The 16,942-nt window shown below is 41.2% G+C and overlaps 1 protein-coding gene across 4 annotated transcripts in view; it reads left to right on the top strand.

Moving 5' to 3' along the window:
• Nucleotides 1-16,942, top strand: part of BICRAL (BICRA like chromatin remodeling complex associated protein) — a 59,050-nt gene that overhangs the window by 2,705 nt on the left and 39,403 nt on the right. The window contains exon 1 of one of the 4 annotated variants that reach the window (XM_065058329.1): nt 6,983-7,189. The exons of 2 other annotated variants lie outside the window; for them this stretch is intronic. The gene's annotated coding sequence lies outside the window, so the exon portion shown is untranslated. Of the gene's footprint in view, nt 1-6,982; nt 7,190-16,942 lie in introns of those variants that run through there. One more of the 4 variants, XM_065058333.1, reaches the window with a different exon arrangement.

The following is a 16,942-nucleotide window of genomic DNA, read 5'->3' as shown; positions in this document are numbered from 1 at the left end:
TAAAATATAAGCCTTCTAGCTCAGGCTTGCACTCATTTTTGTAAGCAGTTTAGCTCTGTGAGGATATTAGATATGAGTAAGGTACATAGTTCTGCCTATCTGACTACGTTATAATTTTTTAGTATTTTTTCCCTCCCCCTTCCCACGGACGTGCTTTACATCCTCTGTGGTTCTAAAGCAGCCAGTAGTCACTTCAGTCAGACCTTCTGCTGTTGCTTGGACTGTACAGTGTTACTGTTTTACATGAAGTTGTAGGTGGCACATGCTTGCTTGAATCTAGCACTGTGAAACGCCAGAACGTACGCTCCATTATGCATGCTTCCAGGTTTAAATCTGTACCACATGGTTAGAGCTCTTGAACGCTCTCCATCTGAAATATTTTGTACTGGTTTAAACTAGCTCAGCAGTGTTAACTCCACAGCCTTTTGAAGTGCAATGTATTGCATATGTCAGGTGAAGGTTTGAGATCTCATTCCATTGTTATTTTAGGAAGAGAGGGGAGTAAATGTGAGGTCCACAAAGGCAACTGGATGTCTGGCCTCGGAATAATAGTTTCTTAAACCTGAGGTTCTTGAGTCTGTGAAAATTAAGAACCTGATAGTTGTGGTGTTATCTCAAGATGTAGATTTGCGCACTCGCAGGCAAAGGAAGGAATTAAATAGAGTTATTCCTTATAATTGGTGTTTATTCCCAACACTGACCTTTTTTATTCCAAAGGGTGTGATGCATGTATGTTGCGCTGTCACACACACAAAATGCTATTTTGTCTTTGAGCTGTGTTTTCATGAAAAGCACTAGTGGCCCCTATGTCTTGCACGGAGCTCTCATCTGATGGATGTGATCTCTGCCGGTTAGACTGAGTTTCTTCAGGAGAGATTAGCAGATGAACATAATTACTTCTGGCTACAAAGTAGGTGCTGCAGTGGCTTGTGCAACCATCCTATCCTGCTGCTGGTTTTAATAAAGGCTCTTTGAACTCCTCTGGCACCGTGATCAGGCATTAAAGATGTAAGCTAAATCATGATTCACTTAAGATACTGTAGACTGTACAGTTTTCATGGTGGAATGAGGCTTCGGTAAAAGTTACTGTTGAGTCACTGTATCTTTGTGTTCCTCTCTTGGGAAAAAACAACAACTTCCTTTAATGTTATGTTTGGCATACTGATTGTTTTTCAGAAAAGCTTTTGTTTGGACTAAAATGTTGTGCTTTATACATCTGGCCATATGGAAAGGCAAGACAATGTAAAATATGTGTGTTTTAAAATCACTAATTAGAGAGTTAGAGCTAAAACTATAAAACTTACTTGGTACATCTTAATTGCTGTGAGTAATGCAAAAGCCTTGAAATGTAATCCTTGGGAATGCTTAAGATGCTAATTATATTCTGACCAGTCAAGGTGCACTTGTTTTGAAACGAGTCTGAGCTGGTCCCTTCTGAGAACCTGGTGTTCCCAGTGCCAAAGGCGGGGAAACAAATTCATTTCTACGAAAATGAGTTAGCCTCCAAAACCAGGGACAGACTTCAAAGCACATCATTTTATGACAAGAGGCACTTCAAGATGAATAAAGGCAGCCCCAAATACACTAAACATGAAAGCTCAAGAGCAGAAGAGTGCTTAGGTTTGGTCCAGGCCCAGCTACTAACTTGTATTTAGAATCTTGACTTGCTAATTGACATCAGTTAAATTCCAAAGACAGAGTATGTAAACTACAGATGCCTTGTGGACTCTCCCTTTGATGTAGTTATTCTATTAGTTCTGGAGTTCCTAAGAGATTTTTTTTCAGTGCTTATACTTCAGATGCTTTTACATTTTTGTTTATTTTAAAACGTTCCAGAAAACTATGTTTGGTTATTGGACTAGCCAGTTCAATGGATCACCTCAATTCAATAGTCTGTAAAAGTTTACCATTTTGGAATTGTGAATCTTAATTGCAAACATATTCCATTTATTTTTATGAATAGTTTAAATAGAATTAACTTGAAGTAATCGTATCCAAGTTTACTGTTTTCTGTTAGCTTTTCTGTAGTATATTCATTAGTTAACAAAACTGAGCTTGTACTTTTTGCCTTATTCATCTTATGAAAAAATCTGTCAGCTATCGTTTTGAAGGAGGACCACCTCCTATTATTAGCATTTGTTCTTCAGTCTAAATCAGAGAGAATAAATTCCATTCATATCGATAAGCATATCTTATAGCAGTCTTCATATCCAAATCTTATCCGTTTGGTTTCTAGTAGGGTCCCAGAAACACCCAGGTAACACCATCCTTTCTCAAAAGATGTGACACTGATGATGCTTTATTTGTAGCGTCCCCTTCGTTCCTCTATTTTGTCTTGTCCTTATACAAGTATAGCTCAGCATGTTTGTGTCTCTCTCCTGAAAATGAATGCTTCTGGTGTTACTTACTATTCCACTGTGTCTGTTATCCCTATAATGCTTGGTTTCATGTTTTAGGTCTCAATTTTTTGCTTAAGTTTCCTTCTATTAATATGTATTTGATATTTTATTTTTAATCGTCCACGGCACCTCAGTTGTATTAGGAATGGTCCTTTTGTTAGCTTCATTGCCTGCTACTGTTTTTAAATACTACTAGTACTTTTTTTTTTCTTCAAAACCTTGTGTCCATCTACTCAGTAACATACTCTTATGTATTTCTGTGTCTTTACTTACCTAATTTTTTTCTCATTCGTCTATGCTAACCAAATGAACTATGAATATTTTGCAAGCTTCTTTCTTTCTCCAGATACCGCAGTGAAGTTCTGTCTCCAGAGGTGTTTTTTTTTCCAATGCATTTCAGTAGCTGAGTATCTTCAGATGATTCTAAATTGGAAGTGAGAGCTATTAATCTTTCAAACTTAATTCTCCTTTTTAAGTTACTCTAGGCTGAAGAATAGGAGACTCTTTAAATAACCCGGAGCATGATATAGTTGTTCTTGATCTGTTCCAGTAATAATTTTGCATTTTCATTTATTTCAATGGGAGGTCCAGTCACCACGTTTTCCTTGATTGTCTTCTATACCTCAGATCCACATCTCAGAGGAGTGTAGTTCTTCAACACTTGTTCTTTGGATTCGTCACAAAGCAGCCCTGTTGGCCTTCACATAATCTGTAGTCATGGAAAACTGTCTCTCTGCTGGTAATGGTGTAAATCTCTTGCTCTGAAGTTCACTCTTAGTTACGACCTGACCAGTCACCCTTTAAGATACATATTAGTTAGGTAGTCCTGTGTTTGGTGTGATGATTCATACTGGAGTCATACAGCTTTATAAGTTACACTATGCAATTATGATCCTGGTTTTGAAAGCACTGTTTTGTGTGAGGTGTGGTATCAAGCTGAAATTTGTAATGTTTAGGAAATTTTTACTGGTGGTTCATCTAAGTATTGGTGGCAACTTTTCAAAATTTGACAGTTGATATGGGTATTGAGCTGAATTTTTCCTGTGCGATGTTGCATTTACATTCCAAGTTAAAGTTCCTGCCACTGTATTTGAGTGTCCTACTTTTCAAGTGTTGTGAACTCTACCTTTCTATTGCTTGCACCTTTTAATGATGACCTCTGTTTCTATGCCTTCAAGCTTAGAGTTATTTATTCTTATCCAAATTAGTAATTAACAAAGCAGTATGTAGTTGGATAAATGGTGTGTCTGGTGATGAGCTGACACAAAAAACGTGTTAAGGGATGGAGAGGTAAAGCAGCATCGGAAGAAGTGCCATCAATAGAGCTGGGGAAGCAAGGCTGCAATGGAAGAAATGACACTCTTTTCCATCCAGTAAACCTCAGAGAGGATGCAGTGAGTTGAGGTTACAAAACAACTATTCATGCAAGAATCTTGGGGTGACTGTGGAATTAATTCCTTTAATGCAAACAGCTTAGTCCTTAAATTATTTCTTATGAATCTGCTGCTGCTGCTTGATCTTCTTTTGGGGTACGAATTCATGACTGCACAAGGATTGCAGTGCTTGAGATTCCATGGAAAAATTGGCTGAATAATAATGAAGTGACTTGATCTAAGAGAAACCTGGAGACAGAATGAATGGGGAGGGTGTTTTGTACCCCCTTATTTTCTCCCTATCAATATCTAAACTTAATTTTCACTTCTGCACAATCTGTCATTTCAGGGCTATGTATCTTGGCTCACTCCAAATGTCATCTGGTGTCTTTGCACACCTATGAGAGTGGTAGTTGTTAAATAGCATGGTCGCAGTTTGACAGCTGATGTCAAAATATAGCCAAGTAGCATGTTGTGTGATTGGTGCACATGGTGTTCCTCATAGCTCTACTTAAGAATTATTACGACAGCGTCTGTTAAATATTTCTCCTGCTCCTTTTTGATGCTGATCTTGCCTTTCTTCTCATGCTTATTTCCTCGTACTCTTTCTGAATCTGCTGCAGGAAAATGAATGAGAAAGTGAATTGATGTGATTGAGGAAGCTAAGGAGAGACAGAAAGTTAATGTGCGTTGTATGTGATTTAGGTAATAGGACTTTGGTTGAAGATGACAACTCTGGGGAGGTCACCTTGGGGCAGAAGAATTTTGACATATTAGGCTCTTTTGTGTTAATGCAGTAAGGCAGTGAGAAGAGGGGCAGCCTCCTGGGGCAATGATACTCAGTTCAGAAACGCCATGTAATCCTCTTAAAAAAGCATGAGTACCTCATGGCAAAAAACAGTGTTTTTTTACAAACATGGTCTGGAAAACTCTGTAGTACATCAGGATGTGATAACACTACAGCTGAAGCCTACATTGAAACGTCTTAGTATTAAAAGTAACATGATTTTTGCCTTAAATGTGTACTTCAATCTGACCTATAAAGTCGTATCCAACTTTTTTTTTTTTTTTTTTAGTAACCATTTCTACCTGAGCCAATTTTCTTTCTGAACAGATACAGGAAATATAGAAATATATGCCAGTTTACTTCTGCAGAGAGTACAGTGTGTTGTGGTTTGGTTTTGTCCACTTAGTGGCAATGTAAAGGGTTTTCAATCTTAAACTCTGTCTTGTGTTTGTCTGGAGAAATCTAGTTGCTTCAGGGTGTTTGTATAGATGTTAGCTCTCCTTCCATTTCTGTACTGTCTCCACTTAGCAAGGTTATTAGCAATGCTGTTTTGAAACATCCTTCAGGGAAAGTGTGTGTAAATTATGGTACAACTGTGAACAATTTACATAGGCTTTCTTGCATTTCTTATGATAAAGGAATCTATTCAAAGTAATTTGTCTTCCTTCCTATTTCTTCTTTGTATTGCCTACTTCCTATTTGTGGTTTCTGTAGGACTGGGATAATAATGACAACAATATTATACTGATCAGATGCTCTGCTTTGTAACCTCCAAAGCCAAGTTCCTTCCTGTTAACCAAAGAAAAACACTTGTGTTGTCTCTCCAGCTTACAAGTTCCTACTTGAGCAACGCTCTCTAAAGCCAGTGATGCTGAGTAGGCTTTAATTCAGGGCAGAGTTTGGCCCCTTGAAGCATTTGCTGAAGTTAGGAACCTTAAAGTTTGGCGTTTTCGATTTTCTAATGCTAATGTCACGTCTGCTGTAAGAACAACAAGGATGCTGAGCCCACTGACGTGTGGTGTTTACATCCATATTGTTGGCTATTGAGGCCCATCCTGAATTTATAAAAGTGCAGTTAATATATTGACTGATGGTCGAGGCAGTGCCATGTCTGTGTTTAATACGTCTGGACTGCATGAAGGACCTGTTAGACTCCTGCTCTAAAGCCCAACCTTTCCATTTAGGGAGTGATTTGAAACTCCACCTAAATTTTCTACTGCAGGCATACATGTAAACAAGAATTGCAGGTGAGTCGTGGCTTTGGCAAAGGTTTGAGATCAGACTTAACCTTTGTTTCCCGTATTATAACAGGAATTAGTTGATTACTTAAATAATATAACCAGGTTCTAATTGAAAACAATACTGAGGTGCTGACTTTTTTGAAACATAAAAAATCTGGCCCACTTCCTGGGGAAGTTCCATGTAATTGTACATAAAAAAATAAAAACTTTTTTTTTCACTGTAAAACTAAGAAAGAAGAATGTGCTACTAAATACAGTGCTCAAAGAAGTTTAATGAAGTTATGTTTTCTTAGGAAAAACAAGAGAAAAGGTGGTTGTGAGCACATCCTTGGGAATGACGCTTACTAGAAGAAAAAAAGTCTTAAAGAGATTTCTTATTTTAAAAGCATTACCATACATCTCTACGTGCTAAGAATCTAAATCTGTTTTCAATCAAAATGTTTTTGTTTTAAATAAACTAGGCTATTCTGAATCATCTGAATAAAAAATACATACTTTTAATGAATGAAGTGTATATTTTGAGTTACATTACTTTTAATAATCCAAAAGCTTTCAACAAAATTATTGGATTAATGCTTTTAGCTGAAAAAAGTTGTAGAATTGTATCAATGAACTCTATATGCTATAAGCTTTGACTCCAAATCAGCATTTTTAGGTTAGCCAGACCTTTTTTCAAGCAGCTGAAATTGAAGGTGACGAGCATGTCATCTAAAAATATTCAAAATATTGCCACTTGTAAGAGGATCACATCTTCTCTTTCTCAAGGTGACCTTGCATTTCCTTTTCTGGGGGCTGCCACAAGCGTGTTTACAACTTTAGTATCAAGGAGGCCGATCAAGTTGTTGAAATTAATGTTCTTTTTAGCGGGACTTTTTTTTTTTGGTACGTTTCCGTAACCCAAGTGTCAACTTTTAACCGAAAGTAAACAGTGTAGGTCGTACGTACATAGTCAGAGGTACGACTTTCTTTAAAAAAAAAAATATATATATATATATATATATATATGTATATAAAAAAGGAGGTAAAGTTTTTAAAGGGACTACCGGTAGAAGAGGCGAGCGCTGGGGCTGGGGCCTCATCATGGCAGGGCGGCGGTGCGTGTGCCGGCGGAGCAGCGCGGCGGGGCCCCGCGGGTGCGGCGCGGCGCGGTGCCGGGCCCGCCGGCGCGGCGCGGTGCGGTGCGGTGGTGCCGTGGCGCGGTGCTGTGCCGCGCCGTGCCGTGCCGCGCTCTCCTCCCGCTCGCTTCCCTCTGTCCCCCTCTCTCGCTCGCTCTCTCTCCCCCTCCCTCCCTCCCTCGCTCTCTCGCTCTCCCTCTCTCTCTCTTACACTGCCAGCCCCTGATGTGATGGCGAAGAAACCCCGTTGACAAGGCACTGCTTTTTCATGACGGTGAGTTTCCCTTTGAGTGTATTATAATTTTGTGATAAAAATTTCAAGGAAAAAAAAAAAAACACACAACCTCCTTCCTCCCTTCCTTCGGGGAGGGAAAAGAGAGGGGGGAAATCTATCTCCAGACAGACAGAAAAGAAAGAGGAGCAAATTAACAGCCAGGAGTTGCCAAAACCAGGATATTAGGTTTCAGCCCAGAGAGCTATTGGCTCTGGGGCTATGTATATAAATATATATCTAGAGAGCGAGCGAGAGAGAGGGGAGACGAGGAGGAAGAAGAGGGATATTTTGTGGGTGGCTGTTGTTTGGGCAGATGTGGATTCACATGGAAATGAACCATATATTTCTGTTTTCGGCGAGCCTGGTGGTGGTGACTGCTGAGGGCACTTAAAAAAAAAAAGTTGTTTCTTAAAATAAAGGCGGGGGGGTAGAAGGGAGAGATAAGGTTTCAGGTCCAGGCTGATAGCTGCAGAGAGGGGAGAGGTTTGGTTTTTTTTTCTTGCTGATGCCATGCAAATTCAGGAGAGGAGGGAAGAAAAATCTCTTTTAATGACTCATTGATTGAGCCGGTTTAAAATTAGTTGTTGTTGTTGTCTTTTTTTTTTTTTTATTTTCCGCCCCCTTGATGGCCATCAAGAGAGGGATGGAAAGAGGAGAGGAGGGAGTGTGTGTGTTATGTGTGAGTGTGAGAGAGAGAGTGAGAGGGAGAGAGGGGGATAGAGAGAGTGTGTGAGGGAGAAAGAAAAATAATCTTTTCAAATCTCCTCCCTCTTTTTTTTCCCCCCTCGTTTCTTTGCTTTTCTCTAAAGCTCTGTGGTCTGTGAAACACTCTTTCTTCCTTCTCGTCGGGAAAATGGAGACACTTCGTCTCTCTCCTGGCTGTGGAGCTGGGAAGGATTTTTCTTTTCTTTTTTCCTTTTTCACTCCTGGCTTATTTTTCTCCTTCCCCCCGTCCACTTGCCACCACCCTAATCTTGTCGTTTCTTTGAGCTTATGTCTCAGATTTGTGCCTTCTGGGGATTTATTTTTCACTCGTTTTCTGGTTTTCGGTGTCGCTACTAGATCTGATTCGATTTCTTTGGTTCTTTATTTGCCATTTCCTCGGAATTGCTCCGTGCCTCCTTTTAACCACGGAATGGAAGCCGTGCCGCTTTTTGTGTGTGCGCGAAATGCTCGGGCGGTAGGTTTGGGCTAATAGCGCTTTTTTTTCCTCCTTTTCAGGACCAAGTTTTTCACTGTGATTTTTTTTTTTTCATTTGGAGAGAGAATATTTAACTGTAACGCCTCTTTTAAAAACAATAAATCGTCTCATCTGGAGTAACTCGTTTTGCTTTGATTCGCTCGAGGACGTGAATCCGATCTTTTGTGCTGCTGGGATTATTTTCCGTAAAAGAAACAATGTTCTATAGTTCTTATTTGTGCCTGAAAGCGGTTGGGTCGTGGAGTGGATTTTCTGAAATTCTCAGAGTTCGTATTTATTTTGTTGGGTTGGGGGGGGGGGGGGGGCTTCAGTACTTGATTTATAATGTTTCTGCTGTTAATTGCAAAACTAAGTTATGGATTACGGCAGAAAGCAGAGCTAGTAATGTTAAAAAACGGGGAAAACTGAAGGACCTGTAGCGGGCACGTTTGTATTTCCTTAAAACTGTTAGTAAATAATCCGTGGGGGAAGGAAGGCGATGCGGAGGCCTTTGCTTTTGCCGGGTTCTCAGCTCCGGGCACCCCGCCGGTCTCCCCGGGGCTCGGCAGCACGGAGCGAAACGAGATTCGAAGAAGGGCAAAGTGCCCCGGAGCAGCTCCGGCCGTGCCCGGGCTGCGCGGCCGGTGTTCGGTGCTGGCGGTGCCGCTGTCGGTGGCAGTGGGAGAGCGGGGAAGATGGCGCTGTCTGGCTCTGTGCCAGCGTTTGTTGCGCAGTTTCGCTCTGACTCTCCTCCCCCACGGGCGCCATTTTAGGGCTCTTTCTAGTGCCGCCGCGCCCCGTTCGGGCTGTCTCTCCTTCTGTCTCGGGAGGCGAGAAATCCTCTCCCCGAAATCCCAGAAGCTGCTCTCCTTCATTTATTTATTTATTTTTTTTCCCCCCGGCATGGCTGTTTTGGGAAGGCCGCCATCGGTGTTGTTGGGCCTTCTCAGGCCTCCCCCATTTCCCCAGGTCCTGTGAGGTGTTAAACGGGTTTGGTTCCGAGGTGACTCTGCTCCCAAATTAAAGCCTGTAAACATCACATTTCATACCTCTTGAAATACACATTTCTTGAGATGACTTCACAGTGTAGGGAAACAAAAGGTTGAATGATGGCCAGAAAAATACAGCATGTCATTAAAAATCCATCTTTAAAAAATGATGTGCAGCACATAAGGCACAGCAGTCCTCACTTTAACACCTCTGGAACTGCTTGCAAAAATACAAGGGAAAGTAACTTTTAGGTGGGTGGGTAGGTAACTCATTGTGTAGCTGTTACTCTTGGTAATTGTTTCGAGGGGAGGGACTAGCATCCATTCAGTCTTTTGTCACTTGTATGTTTCACAGGAAGCAGTGCCTTTTCCAAATTATTCAAATATGGCAGCTCCACTTTAGCGGGCTTTCAAAGTTTTCTTTCGGTGCTGTTTTGTAGGGAGAGTGTTGAAAATGGTCTCCTATTTTTTGATCAGAGATTTTTCTTTTTTTTTTTTTTAACATTTCTGTGCCATCTGATCAGTGCTCATGAGACTTTAATACCGACAACATATGTATTGAGGAACAGCAAGTATGCTGCCAGACCAAGTCGTGCTGTGCCCACCAAGGAGGGCAGAATGCTTGTTTAGTTCTCCCTTTCATGCTTTTTGACAGATCATAGGAAGGTTTCCCCATGCTTCCCTGAAGGAACTGGGAGGTATTTTTAAATTCAGGAGTAATTTGAAGCCTGGTTCAATTATTTGTCTGTTGATGTTGAAAGCTTTTAAACAACATTTATAGTGCGATACACATTTATTGCTTGGCATGTACTAAAAAGACTGTCTGGATAGAAACTCTTGTTTCTAAAGACTTTGGTGGGGGGACAACTTTGTTAACATTTCAGCTTTTTAAACAACACACCTGCTAAAACTTTCATTGTTTAAAAATCTGTTGAGTGTGGAATACAGTATTTGTTCACGTATTTCAGAAATGTAATGACATTAAATGCATTCAAAGAGATTATTTTCCATTTATGCTAACAGTAGTCTTGAGATCAAGGTAGTGATTTTTTTAGTGGTGTATTTTTGTACAATAAAATTTCTCTATACACTAATGTCTGGTTCATTGTGTGTGGGTTTTTTCATTAATTTGTGAAAATTATGAAGAAATGACAAAAATGGGACAAAAATGACCAGTTTGTATTCTCTCAGGGCATAGTACTTGCCAAATGACTATGTATATATTCTCTAATCTGACTTGCTCACATTAGAGCAAAATGTATTCTCATCTTGGGGTCTTTGGCAGAGAGTATTTAAATATACTACATCTTTTCTTTTTAGGTCTGTTTGGTTGGTTGTGTCTGGGCTTAGAAGTTGTTTCTTTTTGTTGTTGTTTCAAGTAGTACTTTGTATTTCTTGCAGCTGGTTTGTGTTGGCTAAGGAGTGCAGAAGCTCATGGTCTTTATACAAGAACCCGATTGTGCTTTCATTGGTAGACCTTGGCCTGTTTGCCAGTATGATAGGAATGTGTTTTAAATGTGTTCTTGTTTTGTTCATACTTTGAGTACTTGCCTTGTGTATTAACACCTGTCTTCTTGACTTGTGTGGCCTTATGTCAGTGCTACATAGTTGTGCACTTGAGAGAGATAGTTCTCCCATAGCTAAATATTTACATCACCTTATAGATGCACAGTTTTCCTGCCCCCCTCCCACTCCTCCATGTGTTGTTTTCAAGGAGTTTATATATTTAGTTTAATTGTACTGAGAGGAAAAAAAAAAAGTCCCATCATTTCCAGTTTTCTCCAAGGACACTTTCTATATCCGTGAAGGTTGGCACCAGAGGTAGGTCCATAAGTCTCTGTTTGAAGAGCTTTGGAGGTCTGGATGCATTGGTGTGCTACTTACACATTCACAGTACTCCAGTTACATTTTCAGTTTTACTGGTGTACTTCCACATTGATTCCAGAAAACTTGTATCTGCATAAGTGCAGTTATGTTTTATAATGTGGCTCTAATGGTCAATGATTGTGCCTTTTCACACTCCATTAGGCTTGTGGTAGGTCTAATGGCTGGCGCTTTTTAATACAGAAATGAGAGCCTGGAAGTGTCATCCCATCTAAGTAATAGATACAGTCCAGGCATGAGAGTGTCTTTGATAATGTAGTTTGTTCTGTTCAGGGAGTTGGCATAATTTCTCCTAGTAGTTCTGCTGGAATAAGCCGTGTCTGTGCTTTAAAGGCTTTTTATGGTGACAAACACCAGTCCAGCATAGACATAGGGATTGCCTGCAAAAGCAAGCATGTTTTGCTTTCTTACAATAGTGGAAAAGCAGCAAGATTAATAAACTGTACTAGCTTTTGTGATCTACAACTGTACTAGTTTGAAAGTTGGAATAAGTAGTATCAGGAAAGCCTTTGTTGCACCAGCGTAAATGCATAAACGCTGACCTGAACTGATGCGTTTTTCAAGATCACCAATGTAGTTAAATGAGTATGTATATCTTCATTTTCAAATGTTCACTTGCCTCTGCTTTCATTGTGGAAAAAACCAACTATTGTGTCTGTATTATTTTTGGTTTAATTGAGAATCGCTGAGGTTTTAGGCAAAATTACCACGATTAACTGTCACAAAGAGACGATCAGTTTTATTGCTTTTGTGTGTTTTCTTGCACTAGTGTTGAAATGTTCCAGAACAACACGGATATCCTCTAGTAGAAACAAGGTAAAAACATCCGAAGAACTGACTCAAGATATTTCTTGAAGTATTGTGTTTATTGTGTTGCACAAATAATGTGTGCAAATAGCCTTTGTCATTGCATACAGTAGTTTCTGGAAATACTTAGGAACATCTAACTTCCTTTGGGCAGGCAAACATTTCTTTCTGAAGGAAATGTTGAGGTGTCACCTCCTCCTTTTCCTCTGTTGGGATTAAACCAGGACCTTTCAAAATTTTTTATGATTATTGAGATTCCTGAAGAATTTTGTATGCGGTGGAGCATGTCAGGAGACAGACGCCAAAATAGGCCATAGCGTAGCAGTGAGGCTTGTCACTGCCGGGGGAATGGGCTGAGCTGAGCCTTGCACCTGGGGAATCCCAGGAGGCCGGGAACCATCCTGACCTGCAGGCCATGAGTTACTCTGGGATTTCTCTCTGTGTTCTAAAAAATCTATCTCAGATGAAAGTCTAGTCAAGATTTTGAGGTTGCCAAGAAGAGCTCTGGATGCAATAGGAAAAAATTGTATTGAATAAATCAGAAATGAAGTTCTGAATGTGTGTCTGGGGGAAACCACATTTTAGACAGCTGAACTGGGGGTTCAGAGGTGTGCTCAGAATGCTTGACTCTAGCTGGATTAACCTTTACTGTCATACATGCTGCTAACAATCGAAATGCACATTTCCTTTTTTTTTTCCTCCTCCTTCTTAATATATTAAAATATCACTGTAGTTTTTGGAATCTTGAAAAATTACCACATTTGCCAAACTCAAATCAATAATCTTTTATGGTATACTAAAGGGAAATTGAATTTAAGAGTTGGATGAACAACCTCTTGTAGGTTGTCTGTGCTGTAGTGTGTGTTTTTAATTTGCCTTTCTGTGTGTGGAGCTGGTACTTCAAAATTGTGTAAGCACTCTGCTTGTCCTCTTAGATGTTCATTTCCTGCCAGATCTTAGAAACCATGTGCTGTTGCGCTTGGCAGTTCGTGAGAGGTAGCACTTCAGTGTTATGTGATCGTTGCTATTGATCTGACTCCCGAATAGTCCTCTTTTTTTTTTTTTTTTTGGGGGGGGGGGGGCAGGTAGTTTTTAATGTAGAGGTTTTGCATTGTTCTTCTGAATATTTAAAATTACAAATTTCTTCTCATGATCTGTTGCATGCGTATGTCTTGAAATACTGATGCTTAAATTCAGTTCTGCAGCTAATTTCAAACATTGTCAGTTTGTCTTGAAAGTACTACTTGGATTTAGAATCTTGATATGAAATCACATTTTCATATCTATATAGAAAATTCACATTTGCATATTGCACTGTGTTACTAGGTTAGACTCCCAAATCTCTTTGTTAGCTTTTTTAGAGCACAGTTCCTGATAGATTTCACAACAGTGTAGTAGTTGCTTTTTGTTGATGAGTCTGGGAGAGAAAATATTTGTGAGGAATAATGACATGCTGTAAAATATAAGCATAGCATGGTTTACAACTGAGTAGTTACATCTTTGTGTTTTGTAAAGTAGATTTTAAAAGTTAATTTTGCTTCCTTTCTCCTGTTGTCCTGAAGTGACAACTTTTTGACAATTATGCGTTCTGTATTTTTGCCTGAGTAAAACTGAGAGTGAGACTTCAATTTGCAATGAGGATTTTCAGTATGTGCCTCTTTTGCATTGAATACCATATCACTATTCTGCTGCACATCATGTATTACAGTAATGAGAAGGGGGAAGTAGAAATACTTAATACTCCACTAGATACTGGTCTCCAGCTAGACTCCGCACCATTGACTACCACTCTCTGGCTTCTCTCCTTAAGCCAGTTTGCAACCCACCTCACTACTCTATTGTCTAGGCCACACCTCCTCAACTTAGCTATGAGGATGCTGTGGGAGACTGTGTCAAAGGCTTTACTGAAGTCAAGGTAGACCACATCCACCGCTCTGCCATCATCCATCCACCTTGTTACATTCTCATAAAAGGCTATGAGGTTGGTCAAGCATGACTTACCCTTGGTAAAGCCATGCTGACTGCCCCTTACAACCCTCTTATCCTTGATATGCCTTGAGATGGCACCAAGGATAAGCTGTTCCATTACTTTCCCAGGGACAGAGGTGAGGCTGACCGGTCTATAATTACCCGGGTCCTCCTTCTTGCACTTTTTGAAGACTGGAGTGACATTTGCTTTCCTCCAATCCTTGGGCATCTCTCCCGTTTCCCAAGACTTGGCAAAGATGATGGAGAGCGGTCCAGCAATGACTTCAGCCAGCTCCCTCAGCACCCGCGGATGCATCCCATCTGGACCCATGGATTTATGGATGTCCAGACTATTTCATTGCTCCCTAACCCAGTCCTCGTCGACTAAAGCAAACTCCTCCATTGACCTGGCTTCATCCGGGGTCTCAGGGGTACAGGGCTCCCCAGGACAGCCTCTGGCAGAGTAGACAGAGACAAAGAAGGCATTCAGTAATTCTGCCTTCTCTGTATCTTCTGCCACCAGGGCACCCACCCCATTCATCAGTGGGCCTACATTGCCTCTGGTGTTAGTTTTATCTGCTATGTATTTGAAAAAGTTCTTTTTGCTGTCCTTGACCCCTCTCGCCAGCTGTAATTCTAAGGAGGCCTTGGCTATCCTAGCTGCCTTCCTACATCCTCTAACAGCAGCCTTATATTCTTCCCAAGTGGCCAGCCCCTGCTTCCATGACCTGTAAACTCTCCTCTTCTGCTTGAGCATACCCAACAGATCCCTATTCAACCATGCAGTCCTCCTGGCTCCCTTCCTTGACTTCCTACGTGTGGGGATGCTCTGATCCTGAGCGTGGAAGAAGCAATCTCTGAATGCAATCCAGCTATCTTGGGCCCCTTTACCTTCAAGCAGTCTTGCCCATAGGATTTCCCCCAGCAATTGCTTGAAAAGGCCAAAGTTAGCCCTGCTAAAGTCCAGGGTTGCAATTCTACTTGCTATTCTGTTCCTGCCACCCAAGATGCTGAACTCCACCATCTCGTGGTCACTGCAACCCAGGCAGCCCTCAACCTTTACTGCTTCGACCAGACCCTCCTTGTTAGTGAGGATGAGATCCAGCAGTGCACCTCTCCTAGTTGGCTCCTCCACCATCTGCATGAGGAAGTTATCATCAATGCACTGGAGGAACCTCCTGGACTGTGGCTGGCTGGCTGAATGGTCCTTCCAGCAAACATCAGGGAAGTTGAAATCCCCCACAACAACCAGGGCCTGTGACTGTGAGGCCACTCTCAACTGCCCATAGAAGGCCTCATCAACTTCCTCAGCCTGATCTGGTGGCCTGTAACAGACGCCCACAACAGTGTCACCCCTGCCAGCCTGCCCCTTGATCCTGACCCATACACCCTCAACTCGCTCGTCATCCACTCCTGGGCAGAATTTAGTATGTTGTAGTTGCTCTTTCACATAGAGAGCAACTCCACCACCACGCCTGGCTGGCCTGTCTTTCCTGAAAAGGGCATAGCCATCCATGACCGCATTCCAGTCATGTGAACTGTCCCACCATGTTTCCGTAATTGCCACCAGATCATAATCTCCCGACCGAACACAGGATTCTAACTCCTCCTGCTTATTCCCCATGCTGCACGCATTGGTGTACAGGCATTTCAGGGAGCGAGCAGAGCACACCAATTTGTCCCTAGGGGCATAGGAGGCCACCCGGTCCTCATCAGTTTCAGAATGCTGCCCCACTGGGACAAGCCCAGCTACAACCCCATCCCCCTTCGAGCCTAGTTTAAAGCTCTCCAAATGAGCCCAGCTAATTCCTGCCCCAGCATCCTTTTGCCCCTGCGAGATAAACCTTTCCCACGTGACACTGTCCGGACGGGTGTCTTATAAACTCAACCCTTATCAAAAAATCCAAACCATTATAAAAAATTATCAAAAAATCCAAACCATTATCAAAAAATCCAAAGCCCAAATTGTCCAGTTTACAAGATGTTAGATTGTTCAAATGTAGCATGGACTTGAAATTTAAGAATAAAATATATGGTAATAAGGCTTTGAGTTTATACTCCTTTCTTACCCTCGTGTGTTGCAGAGAATGCAAATGAGGTTTTGTTCCTACGCAGGTAAGTTTCCTTCAGCGAGTCCAGGGCTTGTTGGGAACTTGAGAGATAACTGACAGTGTGCATAAGGCAGTAGTTACAGCACCTTGGCAACGTGAAGTGCATTCTGCTTAAGTGATATATGTTAATTCATGTGTCATAAAATAGCACCTTCCCCTCCCCCGCCCTCCGCTCCGTATTTTGGAAGCACACAAAACAAAATATTAGTTGGCACTGTGAAAATTAATGGAAGTTGTGATGAAAATTGATGTGAGGGAAGGACTTCAACTCTGGGTGTTTTTCCTCTGCAGTTGTGCGGAATCACTCAGTGCCGCTGTGATCCTCTGATGTAGTTTGACAAGGGATGGATGCTAGTATTGGATTGATAGAGTTATCTTACATCTGAATTCAAAAAGGATATGAAGGATAAAAATGTCATAAATCTGATGTAGCACACTCTTTTCACTACAAAATCATTCTCTGCAGTGACTATTACAGTAACTTCGATTTCTTCTATTTTTGTTTTTCTGATTAATTATTGTTACAGTGATAACTTATTTCTCCAGGTATTCTATAGTGAAGTTACCATTATTGTTGAGATTGTAGATTTAAATTCTGGAGAATTGTGCAGGGCAACAGAACGGTACAGAAGATTTGGTGGCTCTGATCTGTTACAAAGCATGACGGAGGTGTCGTCAGAGTTCCTGCTGACTGGATGTGTACAAAGCCTTATCAAGCTTGTGAGGATTAGTGGGCATATCTCAGAACTCAAACAGTACTTGCTTCAGGTACTACATATGTTACTGTATGCAAGCTTGACTGTCTCCCACTATA

Source organism: Columba livia, chromosome 3 (assembly GCF_036013475.1).
Source record: "Columba livia isolate bColLiv1 breed racing homer chromosome 3, bColLiv1.pat.W.v2, whole genome shotgun sequence".
NCBI lineage: Eukaryota > Metazoa > Chordata > Aves > Columbiformes > Columbidae > Columba > Columba livia.
The sequence above is the reverse complement of the archived record's forward strand: the minus strand, read 5'-3'. Positions and strand labels throughout refer to the sequence as shown.